Here is a 19,547-nt window from a genome sequence, read left to right on the forward strand (position 1 = left end):
GTCCTGCCAACCTTGCAGTTCGAAAGCACACCAGTGCAAGTAGAGAAATAGATACCCCTGTGGCAGGAAAATAAATGGTATTTCCGTGCACTCTGGTTTCCGTCATGGTGTTCTGTTGCACCAGGAGCGGTTTAGTCCTGCTGGCCACATGACCCAGAAAGCTGTCCGTGGACAAACGCCGGCTCCCTTGACCTGAAAGCGAGATGAGCACCGCAACCCCATAGTCGCCTTTGACTGGACTTAACCGCCCAGGGGTCCTTTAACTTTTTTTACCTTATGTGGTGTTTGCCTCCAGGTGGGTCATAAGGAAAGGGTTAAATGAGTGTGAAGTGATTGGCCAGTGAGAACCCGAGGGGAGGAGTTAGAGTTAGAGTTAGAGTTGGAGTTGTGTGGAAGTCAGCTGAGAGTTGGGAGTTGGAGAGGGAGGATAAGTCTGTGGGTTGGTCGAGTTGTGTTGTGAGAGAGTGAGAGGAACTGTTGGGTGGAGTCAGATAGATAGTTGGGATAACCAGTTTGAAGTTGTTAGGAATGTAAAGAAACTAAGATTAAGAAACTGACAAGAAAAATTAACTGAAACCATAAACTTGTTCATGCTTATAAAAATAAACTTGATTATTTGTTAATGTTAACAACTGTCTGGACTCTGTGTGTACCCGAGAGAAACGGGTTGGTGGCAGCGAAGAAAGCAATCACAGTGGTGGCACAGGGATCAATAGACCGTCAAACGTCCGGGGACCCTGTGTGATCGCCACACCTTACCTCTCCTCCACGGTGCCACAAGAAACGTGGCTTCGTCTGGACCCTTCCCGAAAGACGTGATGCAAATTGGTGGCAGGCAGGTATCCCAGATTGCATCTAATTAGGCCCACAAAGGTTTCGCCTTCTAGAAACTGTCACAGCGCAATGGAGCTGGAAAATGGGAGGGTGGCAATTCCAGCGCCCGTGTGCCAACAACGTTTATTTCCTTTCAATCCTCGGAAGACAAAAAGAGGGCCAGGCATTTGTTTGTTTGTTTGTTTGTTTGTTTGTTTGTTTATCTCCCCCCCCCCGCCGTGGATGGGGGATCGGAAAACAGGGAGCCTCCCCGCGGGGAGCGGCCATGTGTCTCCCTCCCGCTTCCATAATCGCGAGCGCCAATGTGTTCAGCCTCTCTTCCCCTGAGTATATATAACAGGCCGTCAAAGTGATCTGCATTTTTATGGACAGCTCAGGAATAATAGTTGTCTAATTGTAGCCCTTGATTGTGGCCCGTGTCAACGGATAGGCAAATAATTGCATTCTGCAGAACCTTTTCAGGAGATGTGGTGAAGCGTTTCTCATAGCACCTGCATCAACCCTATCTCCTCTGCTACAGGCGAGAGCTCTCTGGACAGACAAATTAGCTGGGGAGGGATGAGCGCGCGTCTGTTTATCCTCTCTCTTTTTTATTCTGCCCTTCCTCCTTTCTCTCTCTTCCTCTCAATCTCTCCCGCACCCCTCAGTATTATTATTATTATTATTATTATTATTATTATTATTATTATTATTTCACAGAGATGCCAGCCATTATCGCTCGTATGGTGGTGGCCGCCATCAAAAATTACCGAAAATGACATGGTAACCAGGCACACTGAAGGGGCTGTGTGTGCTGCAATACAATAATAAGTGACTTGTGTGGGCTGTTACAGTTTGAGTGTCTTTCTGTTGAAGGCTTGGGTGAGATGGGGCGGGTGTGGGGAGTGATAAGGGAGGGGGGAAACCCGGATAAAGTGAAGGGTTCTCCACGCACTGACAAATGAATGCCAATGCTGATAACAAGGCTGAAGTTTCAAAACAGTGGCTGAAACGATCCCCAGATTGACTTCTAATTTATTGCTAGCGAAAATTTTCTCTCGAGGCTGCAGTAGAAGCACACACAAATCCCACCCTATAGCCAGGATAGTGGGCATAGCCGGGGGGGGGCAAGGGAGCAGCTCCCCCCCCAAAAAAAGAGTAAGGTAAAGGTAAAAGGACCCCTGACCATTAGGTCCAGTTATGGCCGACTCTGGGGTTGCGGCGCTCATCTCGCTTTATTGGCCGAGGGAGCTGGCGTACAGCTTCCAGGTCATGTGGCCAGCATGACTAAGCCGCTTCTGGTGAACCAAAGCAGCACACGGAAACGCTGTTTACCTTCCTGCCGGAGTGGTACCTATTTATCTACTCGCACCTTGACATGCTTTCGAACTGCTAGGTTGGCAGGAGCAGGGACCGAGCAACGGGAGCTCTCCCCGTCGCAGGGATTTGAATCGCTGACCTTCTGATCAGCAAGCCCTAGGCTCTGTGGTTTAACCCACAGCGCCACCCGCGTCCCTAAAAAAACAAAATAGAGTAAATAAACAAATAAAACTTAACGGACAAACCAATTGCATCCCAGGTAATTTGGTTCTGGCTGCCCACCACCCCAACCTAAAGCCTGCCCCCCCCCAATAAATCCATGACTAGGATGCTGGTTTTTCCCACATAGAAGAAGGTAGAAAATACAGAATTAAGCTGTGTCCTTAATTCTGGGAAGAAAGCTGTGGCTTAAATCGCAGGCTTAAAAACCCGGTTTCAAAGTCAATCCCTCTTCCAAGTTCTCTGAGGGAGATAAGGGTCTCCAAACAATGCAGTTCTCAGAATTCCAGGAGGGAAAACCATGATGGTTAAAGTGATATGTATTCAGTATAAGGAGACAATGTGGATGAGGCCGTAATGCAGACCCACCTAATTCATACATGCCAAGAGGCAGGTTGATACATATCCACCCTTCCAAATTTGCGCACCTCTCTGAGCATCTGTGCACTTCTCCAGCCAAACAATGAGTTGTCTCCCAGGGTAGTCCTGCTCAGAGTAGATATAAAAATGAGTAAGCACAACTAACTTAGGTTCACTATTTCCAGTGAGTCTACTTAGGGTCGGACTTAGGTGGACACAGTCCATACATGCCGGACTAGATGGGCCATTGGCCTGTTCCAGAGGGCTGTTCCAATGTTCTGATGTTGAGAAGCCAATAAAACAGGCTCTGTGAATCGGTCTAATGTCAACATGCATGAATCACCACTGTAGAGAGCCAGTGTGCAAGTCTCTCAGCCCCACTCACCACACAGAGTGTTTGTTGTGGGGGAGGAAGGGAAAGGAGAATGTGAGCCGCTTTGAGACTCTTTCGGGTAGTGATAAAGCAGGATATCAAAGCCAAACTCCTCCTCCTCCTCCTCCTCCTCCTCCTCCTCCTCCTCCTCCTCTTCTTCTTCTTCTTCTTCTTCTTCTAGTGCACAAGAGTTTCAGCATCTACCTTAGGGAAAGACCAGGGTGAAGAAGAACACCACCATTGGTTGGTTGGAAGCCATTTTGAGTTGCCTTGGGCAAGACAACGAACAGATTACATAAATTACACTAAAAGTGATGCCCGCATAAAAGTTACAATGCTACCTCGGTTCTCAAACTTAATCCGTTCCGGAATCCGTTCCAAAACCAAAGCGTTCCAAAACCAAGGCACACTTTCCCACAGAAAGTAATGCAAAATGGATTAATCCATTCCAGACTTTTAAAAACAACCCCTAAAACAGCAATTTAACATGAATATTTGAAAACCAAGGCATGGCTTCTGATTAGTGCAGGCGCCTCAGAAACAATAGCCGACAGCCGCTCAGCTGTCAGACGTTCAGCTTCCAAAAAACTTTCAAAAACCAGAACACTTACTTCCAGGTTTTCGGCAATTGGGAACCAAGGCATTTGAGTACCAAGACGTTTGAGAACCAAGGTACCACTGTATTTTGAAAAGCAAGGAGATCCAGCAGGCTCTGTAGACTTTCTGTGGATTTCTGAGAGTGTGCGAAGGCAAAGCAGAGAACTCCGCAGAAATAAAGTTGCAGATTTGGCAGGTATATCCCTACTCATGAGCAAAGCATGACAGAGACACTGACCCCTGCTGTGTGGCTCCATCATTTGATAATCAAACGCATCCATGCTCTGAGGACCTATGCCAAGTGAGCATGGCTAATGGTCATTGATAGAGCTATCTTCGCAGGATTTATTTACCTCTTTTTAAAGAAGCCATTATTGCTAGTGGCCCATCACAGCAGCCTGCGTCAATTAATTCTATAGGGTAATTATGCGTGGCATGAAGAAATGCTTCCTTTTGTCTGTCTCGGACCTGCTGCTTGTTGTTTTCATTGAATGGCCCCCAATCTCAGCGTCCGAGAGAGCGAAAGGCATAGATGTGTCAGGAGCTTGTCCTACACTCGAGTAGAACCCTGGCAGAGACACATGCCCAACTGGCAGACTCCGCAAAGTTGGAATCTGAGTAGACGGCCAGACTAGGACTTGGGAGACCTGTGTTCGAATTCCCACTTGGACATGAAGCTCACTGGGTGGCCTTGGGAGCCAATCACTGCCTCTCACCCTAATCTACCTCACAGGGTTGTTGTGGGGATTAAAAGAGGAGAGGCGGAACGATGTATGCCACTTTGAGCTCCTTAGAGAGAGAAAAAAAGAGGTATAATTGCAATAAATAAATGTAAACTTGTAAATCTGCAACTGTTTACCCACTAATAATAATAATAATAATAATAATAATAATAATAATAATTTATTATTTATACCCCACCTCTCTGGCTGGGCTTCCCCAGCCACTCTGGGCGGCTTCCATAAAAATATTAAAATACTGTAATACATCAAACATTAAAAACTTCCCTAAACTGGGCTGCCTTCAGATATCTTCTAAAAGTCTGGTAGTTGTTCTTCTCTTTGACATCTGCTGGGAGGGCGTTCCAAAGGGCGGGTGCCACTACCGAAAAGGCCCTCTGCCTGGTTCCCTGTAACTTGGCTTCTCGCAGTGAGGGAACCGCCAGAAGGCCCTTGGAGCGGGACCTCACTGTCCGGGTAGAACGATGGGGGTGGAGACGCTCCTTCAGATATACTGGACCGAGGCCGTTTAGGACTTTAAAGGTCAGCACCAACACTTTGAATTGTGCTTGGAAACGTACTGGGAGCCAATGCAGATCTCTCAGGACCGGTGTTATATGGTCTCGATGGCCGCCCCCAGTCACCAGTCTAGCTGCTGCATTCTGGATTAGTTGTAGTTTCCGGGTCACCTTCAAAGGTAGCCCCATATAGAGTGCACTGCAGTAGTCCAAGCGAGAGAGAACTAGAGCACGCACCACTCTGGCGAGACAGTCGGCGGGCAGGTAGGGTCTCAGCCTGCGTACCAGATGGAGCTGGCAAACAGCTGCCCTGGACACGGATTTGACCTGTGCCTCCATGGACAGCTGTGAGTCCAAAATGACTCCCAGGCTGTGCACCTGGTCCTTCAGGGGCACAGTTACCCCATTCAGGACCAGGATTGATCGCTGCTCCTTTGTACCTGGGGTTGCCAACTTTTTTCTGGCAAGGCTCCTGTGCTTTTAAGGGCTAACGGACAGGCAGAAATCAAGCAAGTGTACCTTTTGATAGCTTGGGTTACAGTGACGAGGAAGCACCTCCTGTTGTATTTGTGGCCGCCGTGCAGCTCTTAAAGAGCACTGTTTCGAAATGGGGAGGGTCTCCTTGGTGATGGTCGCCCCCCGGCAAACAACGTGACACCTTCGGGTGGCGTCTTTTCCCCTCAGAAGCTTGATCCTTCTGGCTCTCTGAGATGGCAGCAGCTGGAAGGAAAATAACAGTAAAATTCTATAGCGGCAATAAAATGCATTAGCCATCTGAACACTCATTTCAATCAAATAATGCAGCCCATTCATATTTAAACAGGAAATATTGTTTAATGTTTATGGTAATGACCGAATCAAATTTTAAAAATTAAACATGGAATTAAACATTAAAAGAGGCTCTAGAGTTTGGCGTGCACGGTGTGGGTGTGGGTGTGTGGGTGTGGGTGTGTGTGTGTGTGTGTGTGAAGGAACAGGCTGTACCAGCAGCAGAGGTGTGCTTTGAGAGATATCGATAAGGTTGAGGTGAAGTGGAAGGGGTACATTTGGTAAATATTTTCACCCTGTTGGAAAAGTGCCCCTTTTTCGGCAGCTTTTAAGGGGTTGGCTGTGCACAGGGTCAAAAAGAGAGAGAGAGAGATATCCGCTCTATGGTTCTCTCCTCGACATCACACAGAGTGAAGACAACACTTATTTCCCTCACTCTGCTTTGGCTTTCAACTGCCATCTTGTAAATTAATGGTTCCCAAATTTCTTGGTGGCTAAGTCAACTTATCCCTAGTACCTGCTGCTGTCGTTGTTGTTGTTTAGTCATTTAGTCATGTCCGACTCTTCGTGACCCCATGGACCAGAGCACTCCAGGCCCTCCTGTCTTCTACTGCCTCCTGTAGTTTGGTCAAACTCATGCTGGTAACTTGAAGAACACTGTCCCACCATCTCGTCCCCTGTCGTCCCCTTCTCCTTGTGCCCTCCATCTTTCCCAACATCAGGGTCTTTTCCAGGGAGTCTTCTCTTCTCATGAGGTGGCCAAAGTCTTGGAGCCTCAGCTTCAGGATCTGTCCTTCCAGTGAGCACTCAGGGCTGATTTCCTTAAGAATGGAGAGGTTTGATCTTCTTGCAGTCCATGGGACTCTCAAGAGTCTGCTATCCTACCCTAAAAAAGCAATATTCAAAATAGTAGTTTGTACAAATTATTATTACCGTATTATTCCATGGATAAGATAATGCTTTTTGCCTATTATTGGGGGCCCAAAATAGGGGGTTGTCTTGTACACGGGGGTTGTCTTATACAGGGAAAAATGCGGTCCAGTGTTTCACTGCTCGTTCTGCTTCTGCTCAACAAATCTGGGCGATCTCGGGTGTTAAAATATTGCTTTCTTAAATTAGGGTTCAAAAAATAGGGGTTGTCTTATACATGGAGGCGTCATACATGGAAAATACAGTATTATTATTATTATTATTATTATTATTATTATTATTATTATTTCTACACCACCCTTCATCCAAGGATCACAGGGTGGTTTACAATATAAAAACTCAAAGGTACATAATAACAAATGAAACAATACCCCACCACCACACACACAGTTTAAAAAGCCATGGATTGTTTAATGGTTAGATTGTTTTCGTCTAGTGCCTAAAGATACTCAATGACAGGGAGCCACCACAGAAAAGGCCTTTTCTAATGTTGCCACCCTCTGGCAGGCAGGAGGCAGACAAAGAAGGCCCTCAGCTGATTTTCTCAGGGTCCAATGCAGTAGGTTTGATTGCAGAAAGGAAGTTCTTTCTTTTTTATACATACATTTTTATTGGTTTTTTAACATTTCATTTCCAACAATCATTTCACATAAATTCTTGTCTTATACAATATTTTAGACTTCCATCAACAACATCTGAAGATTTCCCGTTCTTTATCACTTATTCTGCATTTCTTAATTTCTCTATTACTTTTAATTATCATCAACTAATAATTCTCTTCATAATCTTCCTTGCAATATTTCACATAATCCTCCTTACAGAACTTCTTGCAATCCTACTAGCGTGATCTGTTTATTACAATTGCTTTTTAGATAGTTCAAATACTTATTCCAGTCTTCAAATCCTTCCTGTTAATTTGTCTAATTCTGCATAGTCCGTTAATTTCATTTGCCACTCTTCTTTCTTTCGGTAATTCTTCACAGAAAGGCGGTTCTTGCAGTATTGAGTTCCTGAGCCATTTAAGGCTTTATATGTCAAAACCAGCACTTTGAATTGGGCCCAGAAACTAATTGTCAGCTGGTGCCTTTGAGTCAAAATTGGTGTTTTCTGCTCAAACCTTTTGCCCCAGTGATCAGCCTGGCCACCAAATTCTACACCAGCTGAAGTTTCTGACTATATTTTTAAAGGGGGACATGGGTGGCGCTGTGGGTTAAACCACAGAGCCTAGGACTTGCCAGTCAGAAGGTTGGCAGCTCGAATCATCACGAGGGGGTCAGCTCTCATTGCTCAGTCCCTGCTCCTGCCAACCTAGCAGTTCGTCAAAGTGCAAGTAGATAAATAGGTACCACTCCAGCGGGATGGTAAACGGCTTTTCCGTGCGCTGCTCTGGTTCGCCAGAAGCAGCTTAGTCATGCTGGCCACATGACCTGGAAGCTGTATGCCAGCTCCCTCGGCCAATAAAGCGAGATGAGCGCCGCAACCCCAGAGTCGTTCGCGATTGGAACCTTTACCTTTAAAGAGGAATCGATGTAACAACACACAAGAGCAATTACTGGTTCTCTCCCTTTGCCGGCAAACCATGTCCAAGCCAAGAGGTTCTAGAGCACTTTGAGATGGGGTAGAATTTCAAAACAGTTTGCTTCTAAAGGCACACCTGTGTGATTTGCGCCTTCTGGAACAACGCACAAACTGAAACGCGGCCAACCTCTGAAATCTGCACCTCTCTCGTTTTTGCAACGCCAGGTGTATTTTCATGGGAAGGTGTTATGTACTGAAGTTCTCACCCTGGGCCAGCAGGGGGATACTGTAGATAGTTTTCACTCAGGTCCACATATGCAAATAAGGAATTGAAAGTGACGTTCAGTGATTGGATAGTTACAGAAAGCGGTTACTGTTGCTTTGTAGTGGAGCTCTATATAAAACTGTCTGAAGAATCGCTGTGTCGCCTGATATGTTCACCCACAACTTAACACAAAGTGTCTACGAAATGTATTCAAAACTTGTACGATTTGCACGCAGATTTGCCATGCGTTCTTTTGAAAAGTACAGACATACACACACCAGGTTGGGAGAGAGCTGCGATTATCAAACTGTCATGAACTGTCCTTCACCTGGCCTGCCTGTGTGCAGTGCTGGCCTGCATGTTATTCATACATTCTGCAGTCTGATTATAATCCACAGGCCAAAATCCGACTGGCCACTTGAACAGACCTAGCAAAGTTTTCCCCAATGTTCTTAAGATCACTTTGCCCTCTCTTACACCTATCCTTTGTACCCACCCACATGCTACTTCCTGAGGGTTGTGCTGTTTGCTTTGGTACCCATAAAACAAATGGAAGCACTGCTTTCTCCCCACTGCCTCAAACTTTCTTTCTTTTTTAATGTGCTTAACACACACGTGCACACCCAAATCCAACATCTTTTCCTTGCGAGGAGGCGGCCCCCCTGATGGGGTTCATTGGCAAAGTGGAGGCGACGGAGATGCCTGGTGGTGTTTAAAAGAGAGAATAAATTAGCCAGGCAAGTGCAGCAGAATGGCAAGATTTATCTTCACCTGTGACTATCACGCTGATCCTCGCACCATGCACTTTAAATTGGATTGGTATCCTCTAAGAGGCTGTCATGGATTTCATTTGTTCTGCTTGACATACAGATGTACAATTGGTAAAACTGCATCTTATCTTCGTAATTGTCTACACTGCTAAGCCTGCGCCTAGTTATTGACTTCAAAAGCCGGGCCTCAGCTGCACGGCTCCCTCATCCAATGTCAGCGCAGGCTCTCCCCTCCCTTCTCCCCACCCCTGATGGTCAGGCTCTCTCTGTCCAGCCCAGATTTACAGCCAAAGCCCATGAAGAACTATGTGATGTCATTTTGAGCATCTGCGCATGCGCGAGCGGCGAATCCGGAAGTAGCACACTCCGTTACTTCTGGGTTGTTGCGGAATGCAACCTGGAAGCACATTCAACCCGAGGTATGACTGTATTATGTATTTTTCCCCCATGTTGGAAGCTGGCTTGAGCGTGGTCTGAACTGTGGAAAGGCGGCATATGAATAAAATTACATATGTATGCTTTCCCCATCCCCCAATGAAGAATTCACAGCATTTGCCTTCCCCCTGGGGCCAAGGGGCAAGGTGGTGGGTACATGGCCGATTTTTCTCCAAGTACTAAAAACCACAAACTTCTGTGCATTTCCTCTTTGCTTGAAGTAACTACAGTTGCTGAGAGAGAGCAGGCTGGTGGCTAGAATAAAGCTTGCTCAACGCAGGAAGGAGGAGGAACACGAGAAGACACCGTGGGGAAAGCCGGCATGGCTTTCTCAGAGATGTGCGTGTGACTCGAGGGTCCCTCTGGACTCCTGGATGTGGCGCTTTGAAAAGAGAGTCTTAGATTCCAGGTCCTGTGCTCAGCGGAGCCTTTGGGGAGCTGCCTTTTCTGAAGGCAGCTGCAGATGTGCAGGAAACATCTGAAAGAGGAGCAAGCGCAAAGGCACTAGCAACTCATCATCCCACCGACGCACAGGTATCAGAAGCCGCTCCTGTTTGCAGGATGTACAACAAGGCTCTTTGGAGTCGCTGCGTGCCCCTCTGCAGCCAAACCTAAGGGAAAAGGCTTGAGGAGGAAGTGGGGGTATTTTTAGCCTGGGGTTCTCAGGTTAGCACAGAGAAAATGAAGGATGGGTGCATTTTCCATATGAGGTGCTTAAATATCAGTCCCTTTCTTTCCCTCTGAGTCACCTCCTAAAGGACCCCTGACAGTTAAGTCCAGTCGCGGATGACACTGGGGTTGCGGCTCTAATCTCGCTTTACTGGCCGAGGGAGCTGACGTTTGTCTGCAGACAGTTTATCCAGGTCATGTGGCCAACATGACTAAGCCGCTTCTTGCGAACCAGAGCAGCACACGGAAACGCCGTTTACCTTCCCACCGGAGCGGTACCTAGTTATCTACTTGCAGTTTGACGTGCTTTCGAACTGCTAGGTTGGCAGGAGCAGGGACCGAGCAACGGGAGCTCACCCCGTCGCGGGGATTCAAACCGCCAACCTTCTGATCGGCAAGCCCAAGCCTCAATGGTTTAGACCACAGTGCCACCCACATCCCCTGAGTCACCTCCTAGGTAAAAGTAAATGGACCCCTGACCATTAGGTCCAGTTGTGGCCAACTCTGGAGTTGCGGCGCTCATCTCGCTTTATTGGCCAAGGGAGCCGGCGTACAGCTTCTGGGTCATGTGGCAAGCATGACTAAGCCACTTCCGGTGAACCAGAGCAGTGCACGGAAATGCAGTTTACCTTCCCACTGGAGCGGTACCTAGTTATCTACTTGCAGTTTGATGTGCTTTCGAACTGCTAGGTTGGCAGGAGCATGGACTGAGCAACGGGAGCTCACCCCGTTGTGGGGATTTGAACCGCCAACCTTCTGATCAGCAAGCCCTAGGCTGTGTGGTTTAACCCACAGCGCCTCCTAGGGATGGGTAAATCTCTTCATTCCAGCTTCTCTCTGATTCTCATTTCCCCTCAGTCTTAAGTCCAGTTCTTCACAATGCCACATGATTCGCAATGTTTAAAAATTATCGAACCCTCGTGGCAATTTATCGGCATTTTGGCATTGGAATATTTGGGAAAGAATTTTAAAAGGAACTTCTTCGTGGATTCAAATGACAAAAGGATATTCCGACTCAAAATTAGGAAGACTTTTCTGGCAGTAAGAGGTGTTTGAAAAAGGAATGAACTCCCTCTGAAGGTGGTGGACTCTCCTTTATTGGTGGTTTTTAAACAGAGTTTGGCATTGTGGGTTAAACCACAGAGCCTAGGACTTGCTGATCAGAAGGTCGGCGGTTCGAATCCCCATGACGCTGTGAACTCCCGTTGCTCAGTCCCTGCTCCTGCCAACCTAGCAGTTCGAAAGCACTTCAAAGTGCAAGTAGATAAATAGGTACCTCTCTGGCGGGAAGGTAAATGGCGTTTCCGTGCGCTGCTCTGGTTTGCCAAAAGCGGCTTAGTCATGCTGGCCACATGACCCGGAAGCTGTACGCCAGCTCCCTTGGCCAATAAAGCGAGATGAGCGCCGCAACCCCAGAGTCGGCCATGACTGGACCTAATGGTCAGGGGTCCCTTTACCTTTTTTAAAAAAGAGGTTGGATTGGGATTCTTGCAGTCTAAAACATTTGGAGAGAATCAGGTCCTTACAGTCGTGGGAGAAGCAGATGATGCAGGCAGAGAGACTCACCTGTACTGCGTCGTTCTCTCTTCCCCGCACCTTACTGCCAACCTGTGCATCTTTCATCAATGCAGGAATTGCTGTCTCTGGTCTTCAGCGTATTTGTCATTTAGCCCTGAATCCCTTCCATTTTCTACACCGATCCTCAGAGTCATGCTCCAGCTGAGACCTAAGATTTGCCAGATACGATATGCACATTTATAGACATTGGAATAGATGGAGGTGGGGCAACAGTGGACCCAAACAGTAAAGGGCTCTCTTTCTTCTCCATAGACATCTGATGGTCCTTAGGGCAGTTGTCAACACAAATTAATTTGCCGCCTTCTGCCTCAGCTCACTCCCAAGCGATCATGTTGCTTTTTTGAAGAAGAAGAAAACCTTCTATACTGTATTACAAAATATTGCAATGCGCCCATCTCCCTTGCCCTGATCCCTCAGTCTCTTGGCATACTCACAATTCACCTGTCCTGTAAGAAAGCATATCATGATCCCTCCTGACAGATGTCGACAGTGATCACATCAAGGACGTCGTTGTGTCACCCCAATGATATTGTAGGGTGAGATCAGACCTTGACTATATTACACCCTCTTCAGGCCCTGAGGGAAGAGGGCAGCACTATGCTAATTGATTCTGATGCTTGCCAACCTATTGAAAAAATTAGGCAGCTAGCCTTTGAATTTCACACTTTTCCAAATTTTGTGATGCAGTTTTCTAAGCAAAAAAAAGAAAAGTTTATCTTACAGAGAAAGTGTTCAAAATGCATATATTTGGGGAAATAACAAAGTAAAATGCATTTTATACGGGGAAATTGCTTGCAAAAATGAATCTATTAGGCAATATTGTATTAAAACGTATAAAGAGAAATTCACATTTAAGAAATGAGAAGCAGAAAGAAACTGAAATTGACAGATTTGCACATCCGTAAGCTGAGTGAGTCACATCATTAAGGCTCTTCCTTTCAATCACATCATTTTTTACTGGGTCCAAAGAGAGTTGATTCCTGTTGCCCAGCTGTGTAGATTTTGAAACTCTGCCATAGTCATGTATCTTAATGTGTGTGGCAGAAGAGTGAGTCACTGAATTTCAAAGAAATCAGTAAGATGTCGTTGTGGATTAAGAATGTGTGAAACCTTCCCCATTATTTCCTCAAATATTTTCACCTCACCTAAACATAAGAACACCTGCTCAGGAAACCAATTCACTAAGGTGTATGTGCAATTTTCATGAGGAGAGGGTCTTCTAATTTCTTCTTTAGTTCACATAGCAATTAATATAAAATACACTACTGGTGTTTGGTATTGCACAGAATGCTGGTCTGTTTACCATCACTGGTCTTCATTCAGTTGTCAACGAGTTGAGCATCATGCTATGTAGTTGCTTTCAGATTTCCCTATTCACATAACTGACTGGTTTATTATTTCACTTGGCATAGAGCTGTATTAGTGGCTGTATTTTCAATTCAGTTAAATTGGTTTAATTGTGGAACATTTTGACCAAAAAGGCTTTATTTTGTAATTTTTTAAAGATCTGAAATACACTTTTGGGGAACCTGGTGTTATATTTGGGAGATGCCGCAACTCCAGCGTATTAATTAAAATCACGTAGAATAGTTGCATTCCTAATGCAGATTGAACACTGGTATTTTGTTTCATTGTATGAATTTCTTTCTTTTCAATCTTGATGTGTATTTGCTATCTACCTAGAAGAACCATTGATAGACTAACCATTCTATTTTGATCCATGTCACTTTTCACATTCTCATTCATAAATGCAAACTTTCATTCATAGAAGCGTGCATTTGGAGAACTCCATCTAGTTCTAGGTGCCTGTAGTTGAAGAATATTTGAATGAGTTCAGGAGACAGTACCAGAGTTTATCAAAGATTACAACAAGTCCTGTGACGACTTGTCAGAATATAAAAGTGCTGGTTATGACCTATAGAGCTCTACATGGCTTGGGGCCAGGCTACCTGAGAGATTGTATCTCTCTATACAGGCCTGCCCAGGTGCTAAGATCCTTGGGTGAGAGCACCTTCTCAGCTTCATCAACATCAGAAGCACGGGTGGTGGTTACAGGAGAAAGAGCCTTTTCCATGGCTGCTCCCAGTTTGTGAACTTCCCTCCCAATAGAGGTAGACAATGCGGTACCCTCTCAATATGCTGGACTACAACTCCCATCACCCCTGACCCAATGGTGGCTGGGGCTGAGGGAAGGTATAATTTAGCAACCTTTGGAGAGGACCACATTGACTATCCCTGTTGGGGGCCAAGGGAGAAGAGGTGGTTGGAGGTTAGCCTGTATTTGAGGGAATAATGCATTGTCCCTGAATACAAGAGCCTGTAGCTCCTTTATTAAAGTCATCTAAACTCATGCCAACAAAGGTCCGTATAGTTAAAGCCATGGTTTTCCCAGTAGTGATGTATGGAAGTGAGAGCTGGACCATCAAGAAGGCTGATCGCCGAAGAATTGATGCTTTTGAATTATGGTGCTGGAGGAGATTCTTGAGAGTCCCATGGACTGCAAGAAGATCAAACGTATGCATTCTTAAGGAAATCAGCCCTGAATGCTCACTGGAAGGACAGATCGTGAAGCTGAGGCTCCAATACTTTGGCCACCTCATGAGAAGAGAAGACTCCCTGGAAAAGACCCTGATGTTGGGAAAGATGGAGGGCACAAGGAGAAGGGGACGACAAAGGACAAGATGGTTGGACAGTGTTCTCGAAGCTACAAACATGAGTCTGACCAAACTGCGGGAGGCAGTGGAAGACAGGAGTGCCTGGCGTGCTCTGGTCCATGGGGTCACGAAGAGTCGGACACGACTAAACGACTAAACAACAACAACAAACTCATGACCATGCTTTTCATTGTAGCAATGCATACCTCTGTTTTTTATGGCTTGTGTGAAGTACAGTGGTACCTCGGGTTACATACGCTTCAGGTTACATACGCTTCAGGTTAATGACTGTGCTAACCCAGAAATAGTACCTCGGGTTAAAAACTTTGCTTCAGGATGAGAACAGAAATTGTGCTCCAGCGGCGCGGCAGCAGCAGGAGGCCCCATTAGCTAAAGTGGTGCTTCAGGTTAAGAAAAGTTTCAGGTTAAGAATGGACCTCCGGAACAAATTAAGTTCTGGAACAAATGGTACTTAATTTGGACCTCCGGAACAAATTAAGTACCATTAAGTGGTATCTGAGGTACTACTGAATTTCCTTTTGTTTATCCTGAATTAGCCACGAGTCTACCTTAGTGAGGGAGAACAAACTTTTTTCACATTTTTCCTAAATCGTGCTTCTAGGAGATGTGAAACGTTTAGTATATTATCTCTATATGAGCTGACATTAAAATTCTGGCCTGTCATCTACTGAAATATACGGGGAGGCCTCTGCTCTTCGCGGGACCTTAATTTCCTTCCCTTGTCTTCCGGTGGTAAAAAGCTATCTGAAGGCTCCTTCCAAGGTTCACATTCCAAATCAAAGAGCAATTAGAGCACCCGGGTTGTCTGAAATCGTTATCGTCCCTAACGAGGATCAGCTCAAGCAATCTGACCAAGTCCCGAAATATCCCCCCACAGTATTGCCATGAATTAAGCATGAGCAGGCTGTCAGTTTTGTCTCCACAAAATAAAAGGTGACCTGGACCTTCTCACAAAACCCACTGGTGACCTTTCCAAAGAAACTTCTCCTCCCCTCCATCCAACCCCCCCCCCCCACCACCACCACCCAGCCTCCAATAATGAACCTCTGGGCCATATTCTGAAGTCACATCAGTGTAAGAAACTCCTCCAGCTGGAATTAGATGCGCTAATTAGGAGGAAGGGAGCAATGTTGATTGAGATTGTCAGTTCAATTTTACATAGAGGAGCGAGGGAGGAGAGGAGGAGGAGGAGAGAGAAAGGGGAGAGCAAGAGGGGGAAAGAGAGGGAGGGGGAAAATAAAGGAAAGAAGGAAGGAAAGAGGGAGAGGTGGAGAGAGAGATGGGGGAGAGAGAGTGCGATCTACACTGCACTATTTACAAGAAACTTGAGAAAGAACCCTGGGAGAGGAAGTTCATTAACACAAGACGTCATCATGGATGGAAGGTAGAAGAATGAAGAAAAGAAGGTCCTTTCTTGACACACTGAAATGCTGTCAGCTCCCAACAGCATCCCAGCAGCTAGAGGGAGAGTTGTAGTTGGTGAGGCAGACAGATGATTGACAGGGGTTAAAAGCTTCCAGCTTCCTTCCCTGCATTGCCTCCTTAGCAGCAACAGAGTCCCGTCCCTCATGCAGTCAGGCAGCCTTCTCATTCCGTGGCTCTAAAGCCTTTTGACGGAAAAGCAGTGTGTCGCGTTCTGCTCGCTTTCCCTGCGGCTTTTGACAGCGCCTGCCCCACATGGGACGGGTCCCCCACACCCAACTGGTGGCCAAATCTATGCTTCTTCGCATGGGAGGGACATTCCATGAACCATGCATGTCACGTGATTGCAGCCCAGTCTTGAAATCTCGAATATACACCTTCCCCACTGAGAAACTAATAATGGTGTGATCCTAACCCTGCGTGATTCCTAACAATAGGGGTAAGCCAACAAGCTGTTGCTGGATTACAACTCCCATCAACCCCAGTGAGTGCAGCCAGTGCTCAGGGCTGATGGGAGCTATAGTCAAACAACAAGTAAAGAGCACAAAATTGGGTATTCTTGCCTTATGTAAAAGGATGTTACACAGAAATCAATGGAACCTGCTTCTAAGCAGCTGTGTGTAGGATCTCTGTTAGTTTCATGAGAGCATGGTTCACCTTGTATTGTCTATGCAACCCTCTTCCAACCTCATGCCCACCAACTGTTTCTAAACTCCAAATCCCATCAGCTCCAGCCAATAGTCAAGGATGATGGAAGTTGTAGTTGGAAATAAGCATTTTGTTGTTTAGTCATTTAGTTGTGACCCCCTGGACCAGAGCACGCCAGGCCCTCCTGTCTTCCACTGCCTCCCACAGTTTGGTCAAACTCATACTGGTAGCTTCGAGAACACTATCCAACCATCTCGTCTTCTGTCGTCCCCTTCTCCTGGTGCCCTCCATCTTTCCCAGCATCAGGGTCTTTTCCAGGGAGTTTTCTCTTCTCATGAGGTGGCCAAAGTCTTGGAGCCTCAGCTTCAGGATCCGTCCTTCCAGTGAGCACTCAGGGCTGACTTCCTTCAGAATGGATAGGTTTGATCTTCTTGCAGTCCATGGGACTCTCAAGAGTCTCCTCCAGCACCATAATTCAAAAGCATCAATTCTTCGGCAATCAGCCTTTATGGTCCAGCTCTCACTTCCATACATCACTACTGGGAAAACCATAGCTTTAACTATACGGACCTTTTTTGGCAAGGTGATGTCTCTGCTTTTTAAGATGCTGTCTAGGTTTGTCATTGATTTTCTCCCAAGGGAAATAAGCATAGAATCATAGAATTGTAGAGATGGAAGGGACCACAAGGGCCATCTAGTCCAATGCCCTGCAGTGCAGGAATCTTTTGTCCAACATGAGGCTTGAACCCACAATGCTTCTGAACACCTGAAACCACAGGAGGGGAGAGTGGGGGTTCACCCAGACCCTGTTTGTGGGTTTCCCATAGGTGAGACCTGGTCAATGTGTGAACAGCATGCTGGACTAGATGGTCCCCTGGCCTGATCCAGCAGGATCTTCTTTGGTTCTTCTGGATTTTTTTTTTTAATAGTGTACAGAACAATTTCCTCCCTCTACTGGAAAATCCCAGCTAAACTCCTATGGGTGGTGGGTTTCCAAGTTCCAGGTTGGCTGAGAGCTGTAGTTCACGGCTACATCATTGGCTTTATGTGTCCCAGGTACAATCCCTCACATCTCTAGAAAGGCCTTGGAATGTCACCACGAAAGAGAGTAGACAAAAAATGGATGTACCATGCTATATTAGATGCAAAAAAAACCTTGTTTTGATGAATTGGAAGAGCCGCAAAAAGATTCCATTGAGCACATGGATTGATAATATGGACAGATTAGCTACATACGAACGAATTGCATGTCGACGCAAATTAAGAATGGATAAATATGAAGAAATCTGGAAGGAATATTTAAGGGATAAGGCAGATAGTGGTAGGAGGTAGGGGGAGGAGAGAAAGGTGGGGAAATATTGTTTAAAAGGTGTGGTCATAGGTATATCGGTGTATTCAAATCTGAATTGTCAGATTGAGTTATTAGTGTTATTATGGTTTTTGTTGTATGTGTCTTTTGTGGTTGTTGTTTGTATTGAAAAAATGATTGATTGACTGATTGATTGATTGATTAAATAAATAAATAAATAAATAAATAGAGAGTAGGCCATACTGAACTAGGGGGCAAGTGGTCCAATTCAGTGTGAGACAGTTTCCTAGTGTGGAGCCAGTGTAGTGTAGTGGTTAAGAGCAGTAGACTCGTAATCTGGGGAACCGGGTTCGCGTCTCCGCTCCTCCACATGCAGCTGCTGGGTGACCTTGGGCTAGTCACACTTCTCTGAAGTCTCTCAGCCTCACTCACCTCACAGAGTGCTTGTTGTGGGGGAGGAAGGGAAAGGAGAATGTTAGCCGCTTTGAGACTCCTTCGGGTAGTGATAAAGCGGGATATCAAATCCAAACTCTTCTTCTTCTTCCTATGGCCTTAGGTCACCCAGCAGGTTACACACGACTCAAACCACCTTCCATTTGGGACCCCAAACGCTCATTTTGGCTGCGTCACTTGGCCTCCCTCCATAACACACCCCGAGGGCTTAGCGCACCATTTTCCCGGCGACTTCATTCGAAAACAGCAATGATGTGTCTGGCATGAACAGGCCATGAAGTGCGTTCCAGCAGCCCACTTTCCCAATTCCCCTGAGCTGCCTTCCTTCCCAGCTTCATTATTTAAATGCTTCGGCATTTGAGCGTAATTGCTCTGTTTGGAACAACGTTTTCTTTGGAGGGGCGAAAAAACGCAACCTATTTCCCTTTGTTGGGTAAGCGGCAAATTGGCAGCAGCCCCCTTTAGCACCAAGGTCCCCCCGCGCGGAGCTCCCACGCGGGCGCTCCATCACTCGTTGGCATTTCCAAAGTGAGGGGTGGCACGCTTTCGTCTTTGTTGTTCTCTTTCCGGCAACCGCAGGGCTACATTTTGCTAGTTAATGATGCATTTGCCAAGGGAATACAGGTGCAACTCAATCGCGCGTGCCATAATGTTGCGTCTGACCCATTGAGCGTGATTAAATGGGTTTCACTTGGCTACGACGCAGCATTAGAAACACTTTCGTACTTTACAAACCACAACATTCAATTAAGGGAACGGAAGCCGGAGATGAATAAACATCATATTTCCGTGCATTTTTGAGTTTAATTGTATCGAATTATCCAATTGGTTCCTCCAATAAACAAGGCGCAGCTGATGATCAACAGGTTTTTTATTTCTTCAGAGCATTCCAGTTATTGTTTTAAAGCTCTCCATTTGTTTAAAGCGCTCCAGATTTCAGGCACAATTGCTTCTCTCCGTGTTTATGGCTCTTGTCTTGAAACAGGAAACTTCAGAGACTTTGACAAATGGAATAAAAGGTTATCTCGCTTGGCCACTGACACTCTCAGCCGTGGTAGCTTCTGCCACAAAAATCCTTGTCGCGAGCCTTTTAAAACCTCAAAAATGGCCTGGGTATCATTTTCATCAGGTCAATGGAGTTCGAAGGGGGAGGGGTGGGGAGCAGAATGGACAGCAGATCTTTGAAAT

This window comes from Podarcis erhardii, assembly GCF_964252035.2.
Source record: "Podarcis erhardii genome assembly, chromosome: 11".
NCBI classification, from domain to species: domain Eukaryota; kingdom Metazoa; phylum Chordata; class Lepidosauria; order Squamata; family Lacertidae; genus Podarcis; species Podarcis erhardii.